The sequence below is a fragment of the Suricata suricatta genome, chromosome 12 (assembly GCF_006229205.1).
Source record: "Suricata suricatta isolate VVHF042 chromosome 12, meerkat_22Aug2017_6uvM2_HiC, whole genome shotgun sequence".
Lineage (NCBI taxonomy): Eukaryota > Metazoa > Chordata > Mammalia > Carnivora > Herpestidae > Suricata > Suricata suricatta.
Genome location: NC_043711.1, coordinates 89,554,954 through 89,578,872, shown reverse-complemented (window position 1 = coordinate 89,578,872; position 23,919 = coordinate 89,554,954). Strand labels below are relative to the sequence as shown.

General features: G+C 38.7%; 1 protein-coding gene and 1 long non-coding RNA gene across 2 annotated transcripts in view; both read left to right on the top strand.

The window, feature by feature from the left end:
• The window catches only part of PTPRT (protein tyrosine phosphatase receptor type T), a 770,667-nt gene that overhangs the window by 313,148 nt on the left and 433,600 nt on the right, over positions 1–23,919 (top strand). The window lies entirely within an intron of this gene.
• LOC115273992 lies at positions 9,812–23,400 on the top strand. The gene is made up of 2 exons (XR_003901035.1): positions 9,812–10,063; positions 23,104–23,400. It is a non-coding gene; the product is annotated as an uncharacterized LOC115273992 (long non-coding RNA).

The following is a 23,919-nucleotide window of genomic DNA, read 5'->3' as shown; positions in this document are numbered from 1 at the left end:
TGTACCTGCCTCAGACCATGGTCTCCTCTCCCCTGTCAGAGCATAGCACTCATGTGATTACCATGTGCCAGGGACTTTGTGAGTAGCTTCTTATTCACACTAGCTGTGTGACTTTTGGGTTAAGTTCATTAGTCTCTTTACTCCTCTGGTTTCTGATCTGCAGAGTGCAGATTTCCAACAGAGCTGGCTGCACATGGGTCATAGGAAGACTCAAGACAGAGCCCTTGGGGTATTCAGCACAGAACTGGCTGCATCATGGACGTTCATCAGACACTGACCATTGTTGATACGCTCCTTCCTTCTCCACATCACTTTACATTGTAGGTATGATGGTTAGCCCCATTTTACAGCAGGAACAATTGAGGCAGAGCAATCACAGAGCAAGCAGTAAGTAGAGAAATCGGCATCTACACAGGTCTGGTGGCTGCAAAGTGAGGACAAGCCTGGCTTCAGGCATCTAAGTCACTAGAGATAATGTTGTGTATGAAGTGGACAGTGTTGCTTGGGTGTGGTGGTGTCTAGCCCTGCAGTTCTGTATCTTGTCCTTGGTCTCTTTGCCACGCAAGATGCTGTCCTTGTGGAAATCCACACAGTCTGTCCTGGTATCTGTGCCAAGAACTCACAGCAACTCTCAAGGCTGGACATCTGTGTGGTGAAAGCTCCCAGGAAAGGGACAGGAAATACAGTAGCAGGCTCAAGTACTGAGAAATTCAATCAAACCCAGCATGTTTGACTTCTTTCGCTGACCCTTAATACCAGTGGCCTGAAGGGAAGGAATACAGACCCCTGTTTGCCCACCTTCTGTTTCCCAGCGGGGCTAGCCTCCCCTCCCCTGACCTGCACCCCAGCCCAGGTGACCTTGTCTTCCCTCAGTGCTCTACGTGGATCTCCATGAGAGCTACAGATGTGGTCAGAGAGGGCAGCCAGCTAGATGGAGCATTCGCAAGGTTGGCAGCTTCCTGAGAAGGTGGCCAAGCTTCCAGCATTTGACCAGCAGGAGAGGAGGGTGGCTAACATCCAGGATATGTCAGTGCCATACCCTCATGCTCCCCATTTGCCCACACACTTGCTGTCATCCTCGGAGAAGGGAGGTGAGTGTGAGGAAGGCCACGTATCTGCCCACATGTAAGCAGGGAAGCTGGGACAGTTAAACCAGGCACAGACAGACCATTTTCTGTGATACAGTGCTCTTGAAGCACCTGATGTCTATCACAGCATTTAACCGTCACAATGGCCCCTTGAGCCGATACTGCTGTTTATAATCATCCCCATTTCATAGACGATGAAACTGAGATACCAAGAGGTAGCTTGCCCAAGGTTATATGGGTAGGAATAACAGAGCTGGGATACCAACCGGAATCCATTCTCTTAATCGTGATGTTCACTTACGGTCTAGGTGAATGAACATCCTAGTCCAGGCATTCATGTCCCAGATAGGTGATTGAAAGATAGCAGGTGCCTTGTCACCTCTCTTTGTGGCTTTCAGAAAGAAGAGCAGGATCCTTGAGAGAGACACCCACTATGTGGCCAGAAGGGACCTGCAGTGTGCTCACGGATTGAGTACCCAGTCCTGCAGAGGAACACCGAATTTGTCTATCAGGCCAGTCCACATTCCTCCGCTTGATTTTCTGGAATCAAATTAGGCCAGTGAATAGGCCAGTGGCGTTTTCATCAATTTCTCAGCCTTTCCTTGGAACTGAGCCTGATTTCCTTGGCCTCCCGCAATGCTGCCTGCTGTTTACTGAGCACACCAGCTCCTGAAACTGGGCCTGCTTTAGTAATGCAGCAAGGCAACGTGGTGGAGGGAAGATTACAGGTATTAGAGGCCGTTTAGGATCATTTAGAATCGAGCTGTTTTCTGAGCAGGCAATTAATCCAGCTGCATTAAAGAGAGCTAGCTACTGGGGCTCCCACACCTCTCCCTGCAATAAGAAGGGGGTTTGGGAGGTGTCTGTAAAATGACTTTCATAGTAGCTCTGGCACTCAGAGGCACACCTTCTTTTTGCAGGAGGTGCTGGGGGCCTCTCCTCTCAGAACTTAGGTCTGCTCAGGGAAGGAGGAGAAGTCCGTGTACAAAGGATTGGACCTATACCTGGAGCCCATGGCTGGCCAGCATTAGCACCTCTAAGGGCCTCAGAACAGAAACTAGAAAAGTGATCTTAGATCTGGGAAGACGGTCTGGGGCACAGAGCAGCAAATAAACTTTCTCAGGGCCTTCTCCATCATTTAAAATGGAGCTGGTCACAGTGGATGTACTCCTTTTTTGGAAGGGTATGAATGGGTCCCTGAAGGACTCTAGAATTATGCCATTTACTGAGTACCTATGCACCCGTTATATTTGCCTCAAAAACCATCCAATGAGGTAGAGACTACACAAAGGAAGTTGAGGCTCAAAGAACATAATGTACGTGGGACTTGAACCCATGAGCCCATAGTGGCTGACCCTGCACCCCGAGTTATACACTTCCTCATTGGTCGGTATCTAGGGGCCTCCATTCTTATCCCGAGCATGAGGCAGACAAAGGTCACACAGCATGGCCTCCTCTTTCCTGTAACCTTGCCTATCCCCAAACCAAGTTATGCACCCTCTAACTCTATTGCCACATACCACACTGCTGTGAAATGTTAGTTGGACATCTGTCTCCCCAGGTACCCCAGAGGGGCCTTGCCCATCTTTCTGGCTCCAGCTTCTGCCAGACAGAGAGAACCACTGCTGCTCATAGAGCACATGCTTGGTCAAGTCTCCTTGTTCCGTGTTTCAGGTTTCCTTTCACTAAAATGAGAGGGCAAGACCATGTGAGGTCGGGGGTCCCCTCCATCTCTGATGTACTATGAAGTAGTGCATTCATAGAGCTGTTGTAAGATAGCCAACATCTATTCAAAGTGAAGACCATCTTCTTCGAGTGAGTGTCTACTCACCCAGGGGTACTGGGTGTCCTTGCCTCTGCACTTGGTCTCTTGCATGTGACATGAACTTCTGTTGCATGAGCTTCTACCCATAGTCTGGATCCTGTTGACAGCTTCTTGCTGGCATGGCTGGCTACACTCCAAAATGAGTGCCAGGATTAGGAATCAAGAGGGCCTGGTAGACAAGGGGCATTCAGTACCTATTTGCTGAATGATTGCCTGAGAATGACTGTTGACTTTTTAAAATTTAAATCCAAGGTAGTTAACATAGAGTGTAATAATGATTTCAGGAATAGAATTTAGTAATTTGTCACTTACATATAACACCCAGTGCTCATCCCAACAAGTGGCATCCTTAATGCCCATTGCCTCTTTAGCCCATCCTTCACACAACACCCTCTACCAACACCCCTTTTGTTCTCTGGACTTAACAATCTCTTATAGGGGTGGCCTGGATGCCTCAGTCGGTTAAGCATCCAACTTCAGCTCAGGTCATGATCTCATGGCTCATGGGTTCGAGCCCCATGTTGGGCTCAATGCTGATGGAGCCTGGAGACTGCTTTGGATTCTTTGTTTCCCACTCTCTCTGCCCCTCCCCAGCTCACGTTCTGTCTCTCTCTCTCTCTCAAAAATAAACAAACATTAAAAAATTTTTAAAAATAATACAAGTCTCTTATGGTTTGTCTCCTTTGTTTTTATGTTTTTACTTCCCTTCCCATATATATATATATATATATATATATATATATATTTGTATATAATATTCCACATATGAGTGAAATCATATATTTGTCTTTCTCTGACTGGCATATTTCACTTAGCATAATACACTCTAGTTCTATGCACATTGTTGCAAATGGCAAGATTTCATTCTTTTTGATCACTGAGTACTATTCCATTGTGTATCTATACTACATCTTTATCCATTCTTCAGTCAATGGATATTTAGCTGTTTCCATACTTTGGTTATTGTCAATAGTGCTTCTATAAACATTGGGGTGCATGTGCCCCTTCGAAACAGCACACCTGCATCCTTTGGATAGATACCTAGTAGTGTAATTGCTGGATCTTAGGGTAATTCTATTTTTAATTTTTTGAGGAAGCTCCATACTATTTTCCAGAGTGGCTGCACTTCCCTCCAGTGATGCAAAAGGGTTTTCCTTTCTCTGCATCCTTGCCAACATTGGTTGTTTCCTGAGTTGTTAATGTTAGCCATTCTCACAGGTGTGAGGTAGTAGCTCATTGTGGTTTTGATTTGTATTTCCCTGATGGTGAGTGATGTTGAGCATTTTTTCGTGTGTCTGTTGGCCATTTGGATGTCTTCTTTGGAAAACTGTCTATTCATATCTTTTGCCTATATCTTCCTTGGAGTATTTATTCTTCGTGTGTTGAATTTGATAAGTTCTTTATAGATTTTAGATACTACCCCTTCCCTGATAGGTCATTTGCAAATATCTACTCCCATTCCATCAGTTGCCTTTTAGTTTTCCTGATTGTTTCCTTCGCTGTGCAGAAGCTTTTTATCTTGATGAGGTCCCAATAGTTCATTTTTGCCTCTGGAGACATGTGAAGTAAGAAATTGCTGATGTCAAGGTCAAAGAAGTTGTTGTCTGTTTTCTCCTTTAGGATTTTGATGGCTTCCTGTCTTATGTTTAGGTCTTTCATCCATTTTGAGTTTATCTTTGTGTGTGGTGTAAGACAGTGGTCCACGTTCATGTGCCCTGGTGAATAAGGCACATCTACTGTCCCAAAGTAAACACTCTAATAAATAAGATGGGGATCAGTTTATAGAGGCCTCCCTTCTTTTTCACTTTTTGGGGATGTCCTTTCCACTAATCATAACTCCTTTTTAACAAAATATATAGACTGTCCTTTGTCTACCCCTGCTCTTAGGTAGATTTTCAATTAGCTAATTATCTTTATTCTGTTCTGAATACAAAGAAGATATACCTACTGCAAAATACTAATCACATGTCAAAACATCACAGCTTAGCTTAAACAGAAAACGTTTTACCCCTAAAGAAACCATTGTTGGTGCTTCAGCATATATTAATGCCTCCCTAACTTTCAGATTTGTTACCAACTTTCCTAGATTCCAAAATATGTGCTTCCAAACCAAAGTGGGTCAAAGCCATGTGCCACCAACAGTTGGCAGTAGGGGTTATGCTTGATCATTTTAATTATAGTCATTAAGTTGTTTGCTTCTCTAGATCACAAGCCTTTCCTGTGTTTTGTGTTGAGTTTCAATGTGTGGGTCACTGTGCTGAGTACTGTGTCATAGGGGTGATTCTAGGGCCATGTTTCTCTAAATGTGTCCCAAGGATTTGAGGTGTCAAATTTAATTTGTGTTCTTGTTTAGAAAGCACATACTTGGGCTGGACCCCAGCCCTACCATGTCAGAAGCCATGCTTATGGATGCATGACTTGTGTTACTGCTGACTTGAATGCCTGAATCCCTCTGTTCCCTTACTATCTGGCCTTAGCTAATAGCTTAGTATGATAATGACATAGACCAATGGGTCAGAAAGAAGTCTTTGTGCACAGGGAATATCCAGACATACTACATACATGAAGGGAAAGACCAGACCATGCTGTGCTCAGGGCATCTGTTTCCCTTTCCCAAATTTACCTGGTTAGCTCCTCCCCTTATCTCTCATCCCCAAAGTTGTCTCATCTTCAAAGCCTGCCCCCAAATCTCCAGGTTAAGCTAACTGCTCCCTCTTCAAAGCTCACACAGTGGCTTATACCTCCTTGAAGAGATATCACGTTGAGATTATTTGTGAGTCTCTCCTATGAGACTCCATGCTCCTTTTGGAAGGGGGCCATGGTGCACAGTGCCTGGCTCACAACAGACACAAAGTGACTAAGGAATACGTGGCTGGGTGAGTTAGCAAGGAGTGCTTAGTTGGTCCCCACATTTTGTGAAAGAAGATGATTCTAGAGTTATGCATAGAAACTGGAACAAGTAAATTTAAATTTTTTTTATGTTTTATATTTATTTTTGAGAGACATAGAGAGTGTGAGCAGGGGAGGATCAGAGAGAGAGAGGGAGACACAGAATCTGAAGCAGGCTCCAGGCTCTGAGCTAGCTGTCAGCACAGAGCCCGATGCGGGGCTCGAACCCACAAACCATGAGATCATGACCTGAGCCAAAGCCGGCCACTTAACCAACTAAGCCACTCAGGTGCCCCGGAACAAGTAAATTTAGAATAAAAATGGTCATTTCTGGTTCACATAGAGGGCTAGAAACGTATCTAACTTCTTTCCACAAGAGCAGGGCCTAGCATGAAACATAAGAGGATTCAAAAAGACAGTTGTGACAAACCAATGAGTGACAGGATCATAAATGGATAGTGGCCAGGTTTTATGGAAAAAGGAATTAGGGCACAAAGGTGACAGGTGAAATGTATGGTCAAAGAGCAAGAACTCAATTGTTTAAAAAAATAGAGACACTATCCCAGAAAATTCCAAGACCCATGACTACAGTTCTGTAATGAAGTAGAGACATCGAGGACTATATAACCATTACATGCAATTGATTTTATATAATGTGTTTATAGTTTAGGTATTTAAAACTGTGATCCTATGAGGAATCAGATAATAAGCTATTTTTAATGACTTTTCAGTGTTTTCACATAATTGTAATAAGGACTAGTTATAGCATTGGTTATTGTAAGGATGAAACTTGGAATTCTTTGTAACATACATGGGATCCACTGAGGCCAGTGGCATCAGAAGTGGTTTAAGAGATACAAAAATGTCCCTGGCTCCAGGTAGGTGGGTTTGAGTATAAGAGCTCTGTCTCTGACACAAAACATGTGTTTATGTAGCACTTGCTTATTGGGTTATCACTGTGAGCAGTGCAGGGCATATAGTACCAAACAGAAATAAAGACAACCCGATGCTATTAACATGTATATAGAAGGGTGATTTGGCCTGTTTCAGGATCTATGAAGGTTACTCAAATAAATGGAATTTGGATTGAACTGTGTCTGAAGGATGGACTAGGCTGACAGGTAAGGAAAAGACACTCTAGGCAAAAGGAAGTAAATATACAAAGGCTTCAAGGCTGGAAGAAGTAAGACACATTACTTTATCAGTAAGAAGGCCAGTTTGAGTAATAGTTCAAAATCAGAGGGGCCAACAGAATCAGATCATAGGCCTACCAGGCCATGTTAAGAATTTTGTCTCTAGCCTAAGAATGATGAGGAACCACTGGGAGATTTTAAGCAAGAGAGTGACATAGCTTTACATTTTAAAACATGCTGTATTCTATTAGCTAGAACTTGGAATTCATTTTTCTATAGAAATAACTTAATAAATAGTAGTTTTGTGAAGCCAAAATAATGCTATTAGCACAATGTATCCAACCAAACAGCCTATTGAAAAGCTGGCCTTGGTTCCAACTACCATTTATAACTTGGTTTTTACAAAAAAAAAATGCACTCAAAATTCCAGGCAACCTAATTACAACTGATACTTTGGTGGGGAGGGCAGCCTGTAATCTGTTTAGACTTGTAAAAAGCCTCCAACATGTTCCATATCAAAGGTTATTAAGAAAGGTGAGTAACAGATGTTTGGATTTGAGATAGCAAAGATCCTTCTACCCACTTCTGCTCTGACAAATTACCCTTCCACAGAAAGGAAACTCAGAAGAAAAGGAAATGCAAGTGCTATGGTAACACTAGGAAGACTGTGTCATGCTTGATAGTAACTATGAGGAAGGGCTACAGGGTCAAGGTCAAGGATGTGGTGAGGAGCTGAGAAGACGCCTGTGGCTGCAGACATCAAACAATGTCAGTGGGACAGCTCCTGAGATTGGTAGTGTAAGCTCAGAGACAAAAACCAGTAGTCCTCTGGTGTCAGTGTCCGGAATCGAGTACATCAGGGTGGGGCGGGGCAATGCCTGCTTACAATTTGGCACTACAGACAGGCAATGAAGGAAGGGCTGAATCAGACGAAAGATGCAGTTTGTTTAGGGCATCAGGATAGCAGAGACTTTGACCTTTTCCTGGGTAAAATAATAAATGAATATACCCAACACTGTACCTTAAATAATTTTTACTGTGAATTTGGTAGAATTCCTGATCACTTAGAGCATGGCTCTGCCCCACTTTCAGTTAAACTTCTATAAAAAGCTAATGCAAATAAAAATCAGAGATTGGCAATGATACTTATGTTAAAAGGAACTAGTATGGGTTCCAAACAAAGACAACACAAAAAATTAGGGAAAGGCATGGAGTAAAAGGCAAGTAAAAAGACGCATGCATGTACACATACTGGTGGAAAGTGTTATCACAGATAAAATTGGGCCAAAGATAGCATCAAAAACTGGAAGGAAAATTAAGTGATTACCTTTTAATACCAACAGAAAAATCAAGCGGAGGATAAAGCATGATCTTGCTTTCATGAGAGATGAGGTGGTTCCACAAAATAAAACCATCACAGAAATGAAAGAGCCACATCTGAAGCGTTAAAAAGGTGAATGAACAGCCCTAAACATATTAAATAGCCTCGCTAACAGTGGGGAAAACAAAATGGAAATCAGCAAAGCATTAAAAAGTATTAAAGATAAATAGTAAGCATGGAAGACACAGGAGTTCTGATATACACATAATTAGGGGTGCCAAAGAAGAAAACTAAGTAAATATAATTGAAAAAAAATTCAAAGTCAAGGAACAATAATATGCTCCAGAAATGAAAGGAGACTTACATCTAAAGAGTAGAAGGTCACACTGTATTCTAGGAAAACATTATTCAGAATATCCAAACACATCTCTCTTGTTGTGAAGTTAATGGATTTACATTCTAAACAAGGAGTCATTTGTTGAACAAGTGAACATATCATCAGGTGACCTATTAAAAAAAAAAAGCTTTTCCATAGAAACATTAACTCCTAGATGGCAGTAGCATAACATCTTGAAAAATTTCAGAGACATAAAGTTTGGCTTTCAAAATCTGTAACCAGCCAGACGTCTATTCACATATAAATGCAAGAGACAGACATTATTGAACACGCCACACTTCCAGGAGCACAGTCCCCATTAACATTTCTTGTTAAATTATTAGAAGATAAAATGGATTCAGTGGTCTCTGCCTAGCCTTTTTGCTGTAGCTTCTCCACTCAAAAATACCACAACTCTTGGAATTAAAATTACAGAAATGGAAATGTAGAAATTACCCAACTGACTTCCATTATGGCTAATATTGAAAATAAGGTATTCTTAAAATATCCTCCTATAACAGTTACCTATTTGCTAGAAAATCACAAGTGTGCTTTTAAATGAATAATTATGCTTTTGTAATTAAAGGAAATATTCCAGGACAAAAATGCAAAGAGAGCCAGGAACCAGAGTGATAAGTGAGTGGAAAGCACTGCTCGCCCTAGGTGAGTTTGTCACTAAAAAGAACCCAGAGCCTGAATTTTAATAGCTGTAGGGGGAGTTAGAAGTAAATCCCACTCTCAGTAAAGCTCATACACTTGAAATGGTGTACCCTCAGTGATGAGCCAAATATAGAGGAAAAAAATATTTAAAGCATTTAAAGAAATGAAAGATGGGATAATGGATCAAAAAAGCACCAACTGTTGATGAGGCATATTATAAAAAGAATCAAATATAATTTAGATATGAAATTACAAACTCAATGGACATGTTAGGAAGGAAATGAGACATACATGAGAAGAGAAGTAATGACTTGGAAGATAGAAATAGCAAACTACCCAAAATGTACTCAGGAAGACAAAAAAGGCAAACAAGAAAGAGGCGTGAGGAGTCATGAGACCAGGATGAGCAAGTCCCACATACACATTCTGTAAGTGGAGTTAGGAGGAGAAGGCAGCATTAGAAGAGAGAAGGCTCAGGACATTCTAGAACTGCTGACTGGTTTCAGGACGTCCAGTGAGTTCTCAGCAGAATGACTTTAGAAAAAAAATGATACAGACACATCCAGACTTACTACTGAAAATTGCAGAGCACTAAAACAGGGTTCAAAGAAGGCTGGAAAAGATCTGTAGATGAACTTACCATGGAATGAGTAACCAAAGCAACTTTGTCAACAGCAGCAATGTAAGCCAGGAAACAATGAAAACTCTGTGGCGTGCTGACAAGCGGAGAAAAAACTCAACCTTGAAGTGCATACTTAATTGAAAATACAGGTGAGAGAAGGATACTCTGATGAACAAAGACTGAGAATTGGCCACCCATAAAATCTCACTATCGGGGAGTCAAAGGTTTAAGTTCTGGAAAGGGAAAATCAATCTACCCTGGAAGAAAGGCTTGAAATGTAAGAGAAAGGTGAGAAAGAAATTGATAAACACAGTGGACAATTTAAATAAACATTGACTTTGTGAAAACTAATAATGCTTAGTTGGTGTGTACCTGTGCAGAAAATAGGACAGAACTAAACTGTTGGGCAATAATAGCATATAAAGTGGGAAATAGTTGATTGCCATGAAGTGTTCTAACATTCTTGTGTTATTTTGGAAGTAGGGTACTGATAATATTGATACTTTAAGTGAAATATACATAATAAAACTTTAAAAGGTATATATTAATTTTCAAAACATAAAATTGAATTCAAAAAGAGTTAAAAAATCATTTAGAAATTTCAGAACAAAGTAAAAATGTAAAATAAAATGAACTAATGTCAAACTTATTACTAACCATAACATATGTCAATATTGTATTCAATCAACCTCACCTAGTAAGAGAGACATTGTTAGATTAAGTTGTTTAAGAACAATTTTTTTGTTCTTTATTTTTGAGAAACATAGAGAGACAGTGGGAATAGGGGAGGGTCAAAGAGAGAGGGAGATACAGAATGTGAAGCAGGCTCCAGGCTCTGAGCTAGCGGTCAGCACAGAGCCCGACGTGGGGCTCGAACCCACAAACTGTGAGATCATGACCTGAGCCGAAGCCGGACGCTTAACTGACTGAGCCACCCAGGCGCCTCAGATTAAGTTGTTTAAAAAGAACACAAAAACTACATGCTGGAGAATGACATTGGTGCCATAGTTTTTGAATCTTCCCAAATTCCCCCATATAAACAGACAAAGAAATTCGCAGAGCAAAACAACGACCCATAGGTAGTACCGACAGAATACCTAGGTGACAAGCTATCCTGAATTACAAATTTTAAGTGAGGAGGGTCAAATCAGTGACAACTGGCTTGGCCAACACTGAGATATATTCCAGTAAAATTCCTGGACTTTAAAAGAAAATGAATTCAAGTGCTTCCAGGCCAGAAAAAAAAAAAAAAAAAAAGACTCACTCACATAAGGAAAGAGTATCATATTATCATCAGACTGACAGTTACAAAACCTGCGTGGTGTTAGGACGGTGCGAGGAGCAGGGGAGGGGAAAGCAGTGAGGCATCATATGGATCTCAGGATCAAAACCGACCACAAGTACCCACTGAATAATGTGAAAATCAAAATGAGAATAGTTGCTAAATACTGTGCACAATCTTGCACACTCCAATAGCAAATAAAAACATAGGGTCAGCAGGAAAGTGTGGAGCATCTGAAACAGTCTGGACCCTGTGAATTCTCAAAAGTAGCCAGCCAGAGCCTCCTATCTGGGATTAAAAATCAAAATTGGGGGGTGCCTGGGTGGTTCAGTTGGTTAAGTGTTTGACTTAGCTCAGGTCATGATCTCAGAGTCCACGGGTTCCAGCCCCATGTCAGGCTCTGTGCTAACAGCTCAGGGCCTGGAGCCTGTTTCAGATTCTGTGTCTCCCTTTCTCTCTGCCCCTCCCCCACTCACTCTCTGTCTCTGTCTCTCAAAAGAAAATAAAGACATACAATTTTTTTAAAAAATCAACATTGGGTAGGGCAGAGACAATACTGACAGGAATTGAAGGCCAAATAAAAGACTGAGAAAAACAGAGTTGGGGCACCTCAGAAAGTCAACCATCTTGCCTTCTAACATTATACAAAAACAGCACAAGAGAGTGCTGTGGAGTTAGAAATTAAATGTTCAACTACATTCTCTTCTAAATGTTTAGGAAAACTAATTTCATAAAAAAAATTGCACAAAAAAATGCTTGTATTTAAAACACTTGCAAAGTTAGTGTCATGAGACACATCGCCTGTCTCCAGATAATAAAAGCATACCAGATAAATGTGGCTCCGAGCTACCTGAAAACTGTCATACACTCTTTCAAAGAGGCTAAAGACACTAAGAAAATGATAGAAGATATGAAGAAACCGTAAAAATCACAATTAGACCCAGAGTGAGATTGTAGGACTCAAAATAATTAGAAATTTAAGAATATGTATTTTAGAAATAAAGACTAAGTAACTGAAGAATAAGTCACCACAACAGATCATGCCTGAAGAAAAACAGGTTAAAGGAAGAAACTTACAAAAGAGGTAAATGGGTTAAAGAAAAAATGAGAAAGAAGATAGGCTAAGATCATCATGCTCTAGTAGAGTACCCAAAGAAGAAACCCAGAGCAAGGGGCCAAGTTCCCAAAACTACAATTCAAGAAAAAAACAGCTAAACAGCCATTCAACGGAAATAATAAAAAATCACACACTTGAAAGGGCCACACACACTTAAGAAAATTGACTTGGAATGACCAACTCTGAGACTTATTCTGGGAATTTGATTTTTACTTAAAACAAAACGAAATTGTGCTTCCAGGCAAATTGACTAAGTCATATGTAAAGGAAAGAAAACCAGGTTATTAGGACAATTTTTTGACAGCATTGCTTTATGCCAGAAGAAAATGGAGCAACATATTTATGATATTTATGATACTCAAGAAAATGCGAGCCAGTAAGCCAAGAACTTTATATATAGCCACACACACAGCAAAAGACTACAGACAAATTGATATCAACATACAAGAAATGAGAAAATGTTCTCCTGGGCTCTTTGTGAAGAATCTCATCAAGAATAAGCTTAACCAAGGTGATTAGAGAGACAGCAGCAAAAGGGCTGATGGTGAACATTAAATATTTTAAATGGAAAAATTATAACATAAGTGGCTGTATCCTTTATGCATTCAGAAGAGAATCTGTGAGAAAATTTTACTGTTTCAGCAGTCAGTCAGTGGAGCTAGTAGTGGTATCGCACTGTTGTCTTGAGACTGTCAAGTATGCAATATGGAAAAAAGCACATGAGTGGTTATATGATACCCTGATTCTGTTTTATCTTCTTAAGAACCAGGATTCTTGGAGAACAAAGGCAATTACACATGTAATGTGGGAGATATAAAATAAAAACCTTGTAGTTCTGACTTCAAATCAGAGGTGTTGTTATGGGGGCTCTATCCATTAAGGGAGTTCAGCTCAGGTCTTGATCTCATGGTTTTGAGTTGAAGCCCCATATCAGGTTCTGTGCTGACAGTTCAGAGCCTGGATCTTGTTTCAGATTCTGTCTCCCTCTCTCTGCCCCTCCCCTGCTCATATTCATTCCCTCCCTCCCTCCCTCCTTACCTCTGTCTCTGAAAAATTCATAAAAATTAAAACATTTTAATTAACAAAAGCACTATTATGAATTTAAGAAATATTTTATCTTGGTTTCATGTAGAATGGCCAGAATTTGTAATGCAAGAAAGAATTCAGTTAATTGGGGTCAGAGGTAACAGAATGAATTGACTTACAGACTAGACAGAAAGGTAGACAGGCAGGTAGGTAGATGATGGATAAAAGATACATAGATACATAAATTATAGCAAGATTGATAGTGATAAGGATAGATACACAGATGCATAAATAAATGATAGATGATAGGTAAGTGGTAAATAGATAACAGACCAAGAAACATATAAAGCTGTGGGTGTACACATGGGTTCCAAGCACTGTTTACTGAGAAGACCTAAAGCACTGGTAGCCTAGTAACCGCGAACTCAGCTAACACGGAGTTCTTGGCTTCTAAATACTGTCCTCCCAGAAAAGGGACCAGACATCCTTAGACAAGTAGTTGACTTCAGAGCTGAAACAGAGAAAATATAAGATAAAACTACAAGTCTGTAGATGGAATGACCCAGTGATTTCACAAATACATTGCACTAGCAAAACAGTAAGAAGTGGGATGAAGGGGACCCTACAGACCAGAAGAAACTTTAAGGCGTATCTTCTGAAACAAGCAAACAATCAAAACTGTGGGGCGGGGAGGAGGGACTAAACTGTGGTGTTTGGGAGGAACACTTAGGAGATAAAACTATAGAGTGACAGAGTGATTATCATAGGAGTCAGGATACTGGCTACTTTTCAGGAAAAGACAGAGGGTGTGTAACTGGGACAGGGCTTCTGAGGGTGGCTGGAAAATTTTATGTGTTTGCTGAGACTTGATAACAAGGCTATTTGCTTCATAAACATTCATTTTGCTCTATATTTATTTTATTCAATTTTCCTTGTTTGTACTACATTTACAAGAAAAATATTTACTCTGTTTGTTGAAGCTGCATGTGCTTTAAGAGTCACATCCCAAACATAAGGATACAAAGAGGCTGGAAGTAAAAGAGATGAGAAAATGAACACATTATTTTTTTGTTGACATAGAGTAAGACATAATGGGCAAAAGCTATCCAAAAGAGAGCCACCGTAGCTATAGTAATATCAGACAAAACAGACCTTAAGGCAAAAAAAAATTATTAAGAAAAAAAGGGAAACTATCATGATGACAGGATAAATTCACTAGGCAGAATAATTCCTAAGTTGTATGCACCAAATAAAGGAGGTTAAAGCATAGGAAAGAAGGCTGGCTGTACTCATGAGGGAAATGTTCAAATTTCCCTCATAGGAGGAGATTCTACACATGTCTCGGCAATTGAGACATTAAGGATAGAAACCATTAATGGGGATTTAAAAGATTGGAGTAAGGAAATAAGATCTCACAGAAATATAAAGAATCTTACATTTAGAAATGAGAATACATATTGTTTTCAAGCAGACTTTGAAAGCTTATAAAATTGATCAAATAAGGACTCAACAAATTTTAAAGCCTGAATACAAAGCCACATAAAGACATCTGTCTCTCTTTCTATCTCTTTCTGTCCAGTGATCTCTTGAGATCCATCGAGAGAGACAGAGGGAGGAGACAGAAGTCAACAAAATAATCCTATATACTTGTAGCTAAAAAATATTTTTTGAAATTTCAAATCATGATTCATGGATTAACAATGAACTGACATTGAGTGAAGATATAGTCACCTACTATAAAACTACTATAAACATTCCTGTACAGGTTCTTGTGTAGTGTTTATGCGGAAACTTGAATATGAATGAATGTTTATTACAGCTTCACTTGTAACAACCAAAAACTGGAAACATCCCAGATGCCCTTAGGTGAGTGAACAGTTAAACACATTGTGATACTTGCATATCCTGGAAAAGTCAGAAATAAAAGAAAATGAACTATGGATACATATAGCAACCTAAAGGAATCCTCAGAGTCAGGCCGGTTGAAAAAAGTCTGAAAAGGTTACATACTGTATGATTCCATTTATATAATGTTCTTGGAACAATCAAGTTTCTGAAATGGTGAGCAGATTAGTGGCTGCCACTATTAAAAAGAGGAAGGGGGGCGCCTTTGCGGCTCAGTTGGTTGAGCGTTTGACTCAGGTCATGATCCCAGGTCAAGCTTCGCATCTGGCTCTATGCTGAGCATGGATTCTGCTTAAGATTCTTTCTCTCTCTGCCCCTTTCCCCCTCTTGCACTCAGCTTATCTCTCTCAAAAAGTAAACAATAATAATAATAATAAGTTTTAGAAAGAAGAGGATGAATATGGGTGAAAAGTAGGTGTCACAGTGGAAGGGCAACAAGAATGATACTTGTGGTGACAGAAATGTCCTGTATTTCCAGTATCAATGTCAGTAATCTGGTTCTGATCTCATATTATAGTTGTGCAAGATGGTGAAATTGTAGGGGGGAGCACAGATAAAGAGTACATAGGGTCTTCCTGGAACTATTTGTTACAACTTCATGTAAATCTACCATCATCTCAAAATTTTAAAAATCAATAGAAATTACGTTTTAAAATGCAGATGAAAACATGTGAATACAGCAAAAGCAAGATTTATAGTCTTTAATCCTTATCTTCAAAAAGGCTGATAATTAGTAAACTAGTCTTTCAAACTAATAAGTGAAAAAAGAAACAAATAAACACAAAGTCAAAGAATGGAGATAAATAACACAAGAATAGAATTAATAAAATAGAAAAATATACTAGAAAGAAGATGAACAAAGTCAAAAGGAAGAGCAAGAAGACACACCACACACGCATGTGCGCACATGCACACACGCACATATACACATAGTTATGGGAAACCATGATTAGCCTGCAAATATGGCAGAGTTTAAATATAAGATAAATATCATGGCTAATCTTATGCCAAAATATTCAAAAACTTAGATAAAACGGACACATCCAGGTGAAACAAAACACTGAACTAACTTTGAATCACTCAACAACACCTAACCTGTATTAATTGTGACCATTAAAGAAATGTGAACATAGAAAGAAAAATGGGTTCCTGGCTGGCTCAGTTGGGGGAACCTGTAACTCTTGATCACAGGGTCATGAGTTCAAGCCCTATGTTGTATGTAGAGCTTGCTTAAGGAAGTAAAACTTAGAAAGAAAGAACACAAAACAGAATGGCAGAAATAGATCCTGAACAAAAATGCAAAATTCTCCAAGAGACCAAAGTTTTCCAATTAGACTTGTTTGTTTTTTAATCTAACTGCATGCAGTTTAGAGGAGTCACAGTTTAAAACACAAAATCATGGAAAGGTTGAAGATAAATTAGTGGAAAATAATTTATCAGGCAGCACACTAGAAAGCAAGTTTATATTACCAGACATAAATATACCCATTATATACTGACAAATATTCTATTCATCTTGGAGGTATAACCCCTTCTAAACTGTGTATGGCACTATAAACATGGCTTTAAATGCAAAGCAGATGTTGGGGCTTCAAGGAGAATGTGGTAAATACACCATCATTGTGGGCAATGTCAACATATCCTCTCTCAGTAAGTGATATTTTAATCAGAATAAAAGCATTATTAGTATGGATATTTGAGCAACACAATTACAAAGTACTCAGTAACTGGAGATGACATGGTTTTTTCCAAGCATTCACAGGATTTGTTTAAAGTGACCCTGTATTAGGCATGAATCAATTTCCAACACAATTTGTGTCACATAGACTGTGGTATTTGATATGTGGATAAAGAAAAGAGAGCTAAAAGTTTTAAAACGCATTTATTTGGGATCTCAGATTTGCAATTCATACAAATCCATACAGCATGGATTTGGGTAGCAAACCAAATTGTGTCCCACTGAGGAACAAAAATCAGGGGTTCTTAAAGAGAAAATGGAGTGTTTATTTATATTGTTTACTAAGAATTTTGATTGGTGTTGGTGACAGAAAACTAATCTTGGCTAAACATAATTCATTGCTACGGCCATCACTAAGCAGTCTGTTAACCTTAGCAAATTGCTGGTGTTTTCTGCAGAGTCTGTGGAAGATTGGGGTTTGGCTCAATGTAGAAGTTCATAGTTCTACCCAGTGGATATGAAGCCCATGTCCTTAATGGCCTCCCAGCCCCTCCTTAAAACCCCTAGACATAACTGACTCCATTTTATTTCACCTTGCACAGTTATAAAATAATTAACATAAAATCAATAAAAAGATAATTTTATAAAAATCTACGCAAAAACGTAAATCCCTCCTAAGTTACTCAGGGTTCAAAGAAGAAATCACAATAAGAATTGGAAAATATTTAGAAGTATACAGTAATGAAATGCAGTTAAAGCAATATTTGTAGAGAAATTTATGTGTCTATGTTAGCAAAGGCTTCAAGTTGAAATTAATAGACTAAGTGTCTCACTTTAGACTAAACAAAGACCACAGAAAGGAACTAGAGTAAAAGCAGAAATCAACTAAACAGAGCACAAATGTACAATAAAAACGATCAACAGAGTGAAATTTCCTTAATAAAAGCTGAAATAATTGACAAACCTCTGCCAAGATTAAGTGAGGAAAAAAGATATTACACATGAAAAAGAAGACAGTAGTAAATGTATTCATGATATAAAAGATATAATTTTCAGGCAAATTAATCTGAAAGATTAGGTGAAATGAACACATCTTAGAAAAATAAAAAAAAAAACTGACTAAAGAAAAAATTAAAAATCTAAACAGTCCTTAAAAATCTGAAATTAAAGAATTTGCTTGATAGTCAGCTAATATCCCCACAAGAAGATGTCAGGTCCAAATGGTTTAATAAGCAAGCTTTACCAAACATCAAAAGACTAGGAAATTCTAATCTTACACATCTTACAGAGAAGAGGAGTGGCAGAAACTTTCCCTGATTGATTTTACGTGGCAAGTACAAATTTTGTGCCCATAGATAAGATGAGCACGAGAGAGAAAATTGCAGCTTAATTCTCTCATGAACATTCAGAAACCAAAAATTTATTAGCAAAAAATTGTTAGAGCCAACCATGTACAAAATAACATGATGACTAAGGCGAGTTCATTTTTCAGAATGGTAGCTTATATTATCATGTGAATAAAATATTTAAATTAATATGAGAGTTTACCACTGTTTCTGTAAATAAGAAACATTAAAATGTGAAGAACAGGTTGTATTCTGACTGGAATCCTTATCTACTGTAAGTGAATTGTGAATTGCTAAAACTTCTTTGGAAACAAATATCACGTGGCAAGATCTAACAAAGCTAAAGATATGCACCACCAGCAATTCTACTCTTGGGAACAAATTAACAGAAATGAGAGCATAAGTACACAAAAAGACTTACTCAAAAATGTTCTTGGCAGCCATATCCCCTCAAACTGGAAGCTATTTAAATATCTACCAACATTAGGATGCATAAATTGTAGTCTGTTTACAAAATGTAAATCTATACAGCAAAAAGAATGAATAAACTATAACCACACTCAACACAGATGCATCTCAAAAGCAGAATATGAGAAAAAAGTTAGAAAAGAATATATTCCGTATGGTTCTATGAGTGTTAAAAAGATGTAGAACTGGTTTTCAGTAAAAGAGGTCAGCGTAGTAGTTACCTTTAAGTGGGGCAGTCACTGGATGGGGGCTAGCTAGTTCTGCCCTGGGAACATTTGGATTCTTAGCCTGGGTGCCAGCTATGTGGACATGCTCTTTGAAAATTCATAGAGCTGTACTCCTTGGACTTGTGCACCTTTTTGTATATTATACTCGAATAAAAAGCTTCTAAAAATCAATTATATTTCTATACCCCAGCTGCAAACAGAAAATATATTTTTTAAATGATAAATACAATGAAAAAAACACCTGTCTCATATTGAACATTCATATGCTTTCCTTAATGAAGAAACATAGATCATTTTATCGAAAGTCATTGAACATGACCTAAATAACTAGGTATGTTATTGGATAAAAAGACTCCGTATGTTTAAGATGTTAGTTTTTTCCAATCTAATCTATAGATCCAATGACAAAAATCCTAATGCAACTTGACAATCTACACACACAGACACACACACATATCTACTTGTAGATAGTCATATATACATATATGTGTGTGTGGTGTGTGTTTGCATTTACATGAGTGTGTGTGTGTGTGTGTGTGTGTGTGTGTGTGTGTGTGTGTGAGTGAGTGGGGGGGGAGGGAGAGGGAGAGGGTCTCCAAAGAAGAAAATTGCCCTCCTGGTAATCTGGTAATGAAGATATTCTATAAGTTACAGAAATGAAGTAAGTGTGATATTAATACAGAGATGGATGAATGGAAAAGGAGTGAAAGTCCATAGATGGGCCCATACACATGTGCAACTGGCTTCTAAATTGGTAGCAAAACAATTCAATATGTAGCATTGAAGTAATTGATTACCCACATGGAAAAATTGATCTGCATACTGTCTTCACTGTGCACAAAATCAATTTCTGATGAATTAAGGATTCACATATCAAAGGGAAACTTTCACATTTTAAGAAAAATATGCAGCAAAATATGACTGTGGGTTAGGAAATGTTTTCCTAAATATTATGCAAATTGTGATGTTGATAAATTCAAATATACTAAAACCTTGAATTTTTGTTCCCAAGAAGGCAGCCCAAATGAATTTAAAAGATAAGCCACACACCAGGAGAAAATATTTGTAACATACAAAGCCAACTACAAGTGAGCATCTAGAATATATAATGGATCTCAGTGAATCAATACAATCAAGGCATTTACAAAGAAAAAGAGTGAACAAAGAAGACATTTTATAAAATGGAAATGACCAGAAAGAATTGAAAAAGTGCTCAATTCTATGAGCATCATGCAAATATGTATTAAAAGTACTGCGTGATAAGATTACATATCCTATATGTAAAAACACTGAGAAGTCTGACATTGTCAAATGTCGTCAAGGACATGGAGCAAAAGAGATGCTGATACACCTGCCAGAGGGAGGTGCAAACTGGTAAAACCACCTTCCATACTATTTGGCATTTTATTATCAAACCAAAGATGAATACTTCCTCCATCCTAGCAATTTCATCCTGAGCTGGCCGACCTAGACAAACTCTCATTCATGTATATCATGGACCATGCAAAGAATATTTTTAGCAAATTTGTGTGTAAAACCTAAAAATTGGAAATGATCCAAGGGCCCATCCATAGTAAAATGAATGCATTGTGATATTTACACTCAGGATATTATAGAGTGGTGAAAATGGACAGACAATAATTACAAATATGAAAATGGGTGAATTGCCAACACACTGTTGAGAGAAAAATTCAGATTACAGTGAATTGGACATTATCATCCTGATGACTTCATTGGCATAAAGGAAAAAATAATCATTTCACTCATTTATATAGATAAGCAATCAAAAGATCAGCACAAAGTTTACAATAATATTTGTCTCTAGGAGTAGAAGAGTATCAGTTAGGGGAGGAAGACAGGACTTCAGAGGTACTGACAATGTTCTGTTTCTTACACTGTTGGTTATGAATGCCCTTTTTACTATTATTCTTTTTAAAAAAATTGTGTATACCGTGTCTGTCCTGGCACCTGGAAATTTAAAAGAAATGGCAGTAATGAATGAATCTTCTCAAAGATCTCTCAAGTAAAAGAAATCATTACTAAAATTGCAAAATACCCAGAAAATGACAATGAAAACAGTGCGCATCAGAACTGATGGGATACGGCTAATGTGGTGCACTGACAGGGTTATTTTCTACTCTTTGATGTTTTGTTGGTTTTTTTTATAAGCCCAGTATATACTCTTTCATGTTTAATGTATGCGAATTAAGGAACTAACTTAAAGAAATTAGAATTTTTCAACAAAATAAGCCAAAGGAAGTAGAATAAAGAAAATAGAGTATCTAGAAATTAATAAAACAGGAAAAATAAATGGTTTCTTCAAAGCCTAAGGAATAATTGGCACAGTGTTTGATCTTATGCCTAGAAAACACTGAAGAATCAATGGAGGGTACAAGAAAAACAAAATAGCAACAGCAATAATAACAAAACAGCAAAATTAAAAGAATGGAATAGGGGTGGCTAGCTGGTTCACTTGGTTGAGCGTCCGACTCTTGATCATATTTCCTGGTTTGGGACATCGAGCCCCATGTTGGGCTCTGCACTGACAGCACAGTGCCTGCTTGGGATTCTCTCTCCCTTCCTTTCTCTTGGCTCCTTCCCTGCTCATACATGCATGCACTCTCTCAAAATAAAAAAGAAAAAAGAAAAAAGAAAAAAAAGAAAATGGAGTAGATCTAAGTATCCTGCCATATCCAGAATGATCCATAGGATGTGTTGGTAATTTAAAAAAATCAGAATAATGTGTACAGTTGTTTCCGTTTCAGTTAAAAACTAAAATAGGTGAAAATAGTTCCTCAGTTACACATCATTAAATTAGACATATTTCATCATATGACCTTGCAACCCAACTAGGTATTTATCCTAGAGAAATGAAAAGTTATGTTGACACAAAAACATGTACATGGAGGTTTTATCAGCTCTATTTATAATCACTAAAAACTGATGGCATCAAAAGATGAATGGATAAATGGCACATCCACATTGGAATACTGCACAGAATAACATGGAGCAAATTATTAATAAACTGGACAGTGGGGTAAATCTGAAAGGCATTATGCTGAGTGAAGAAGACAATTTCGGAGGGTTATCGTATCCTCCATCTATGTGATGTTCACACTGTGGTGATAGAGAAGAGACCAGTGGTTGCCAGGGGTTAAGGATGAAGGGGGCAGTATGGTAGAGACACTGAGACTATGAAAGGATGGTGTGAGTGAGTTTTGGGAGAGAGAGTGAAACTATTCTGCGTCAAGATAGTGGTAGCAGATGCACAAGATCTATCTAAACATTCATAGATCTGTAACCCACCAAAATGAACATTTTTGTATGAGAATTTAAAATGATTACATGTATAAAATACATTTAGAGGCATAAGTGCCGAATATCTCTGGAAGGTTGCACCCCCAAATGCTTCCAGGGAGACTAATTGCTTCCAGGGAGAGAGAGAGAAACAGGACAGATGGCTCAGCTCAGGGAGAAGGGAGAAATAGAGCTTTTTTCTGTTTGCTCTTTGTACCTTTTAAATTTTGTCTCTTGTTCATGCATGATGCTCAAACTTTGAACAATCATGTAAATATTGTACAAAATTAAATTTTGTCCCAGGTGAAAGACTTGAAGTTACTATTGAAAATGGAGGTGATTTTCTGCCGTTGATAGGACCTTGCCTAAGACTGAGAAAACAAGAGTCAGATCTGCGAAGGCTCTAGGTAGACCTTGCTGAGACATTGATCTCTAAAAACATGTTGTAGTCCCCAGTTAAGGGACATAACTGGGAATAATGATTTCAGGTTCTCAACTGAGAAGTAGGACATTTCACTCTTCAGTTTTTAGACCATAAATATCATGCCAACAAAACTACAAACAATGAGCTCTCTTTACAGAGAAATTGGTGAAAACCTTTAGTCATCTCCAAATAAGACAAAAGTCTCTGTCCTGGTACCATTCAAACTTCTCTTGCCTTTGAATGTTCGAGTTCGGCTTCCTCTAGACTTCTCACTGTTCTTGCCTCATGGTGGTCTCTGCTAGGATGATTTTGCTGTATCAAGACCTTTCTTATTCTTTGTAGAGCGAGCAAGGCCTTTATTAATGCTTTTGCTCAAGAATTATTTTAAATTCCAAATTTTTATCTGTGCTCTAATTTAGGAACGGAGCTGTCCTCTACTTCATTCTGCACAATGAATAGAGCAAGATGGCTTCCCCGCTTGCTCACAAGACCCACAGCTCTGCAACTTGCTTTCGGAGGGATTTGTCTTCATTCTCTTGCCAGCTGCACCTAGGCTCTGCGTCTTTGTCTTCATTTCTTGCCCTAGGAGATAATGGGGAAAGGTTGTTGCACTGTATCCGTTTGGGCTGGAAAAACAGCTTACTTTTTGTGGATCCGTGTTCTTGTGTGTTCAACATAGCACTTCTTGCATAACCAGTAAACACCTTCCCTCCTACTGTGTGTGTCTCTTGCTGTAAGCTCTTGTTTTTGTTTTGTTTTGTTCTTAACACATTATGGGTGTGAATTCATGCATGTGGAAGCTAAAACTGCAGGTGAATTTTAACTCAACCAAGTCCCAGGAATACATTTTAAATGAAACAATCCAGATTACTCAAGAAGAATGTAGGCTACAAATTACGTTTCTAAGTAGGGAAGGACCCCAGGAATGCGCCATCCTGCAGACTTACCACGCTGTTGTGGTCATACAAGCCACGCAAGGGGATGGGTACTGGAATCAATGTGCTCCTACCCTTATGCAAGGTAATGGTGTTCTTGCACACAGCACACACCGTCTGCCTTTAAGGCCCTTGTCTCTTGTACATAAAGTCAGACAGCCTCTCTCCTCATTTCTGCTCTGTGCCCAGCACTTTCCTGTGTGTGTTCACATTCTTAAATTCTTGTATTTTAAGGGCAACCCTGATTTATAGATGTGGCTCAGAAAATGGAGTAACATGTCCTGTTACAGGTGGAGGACC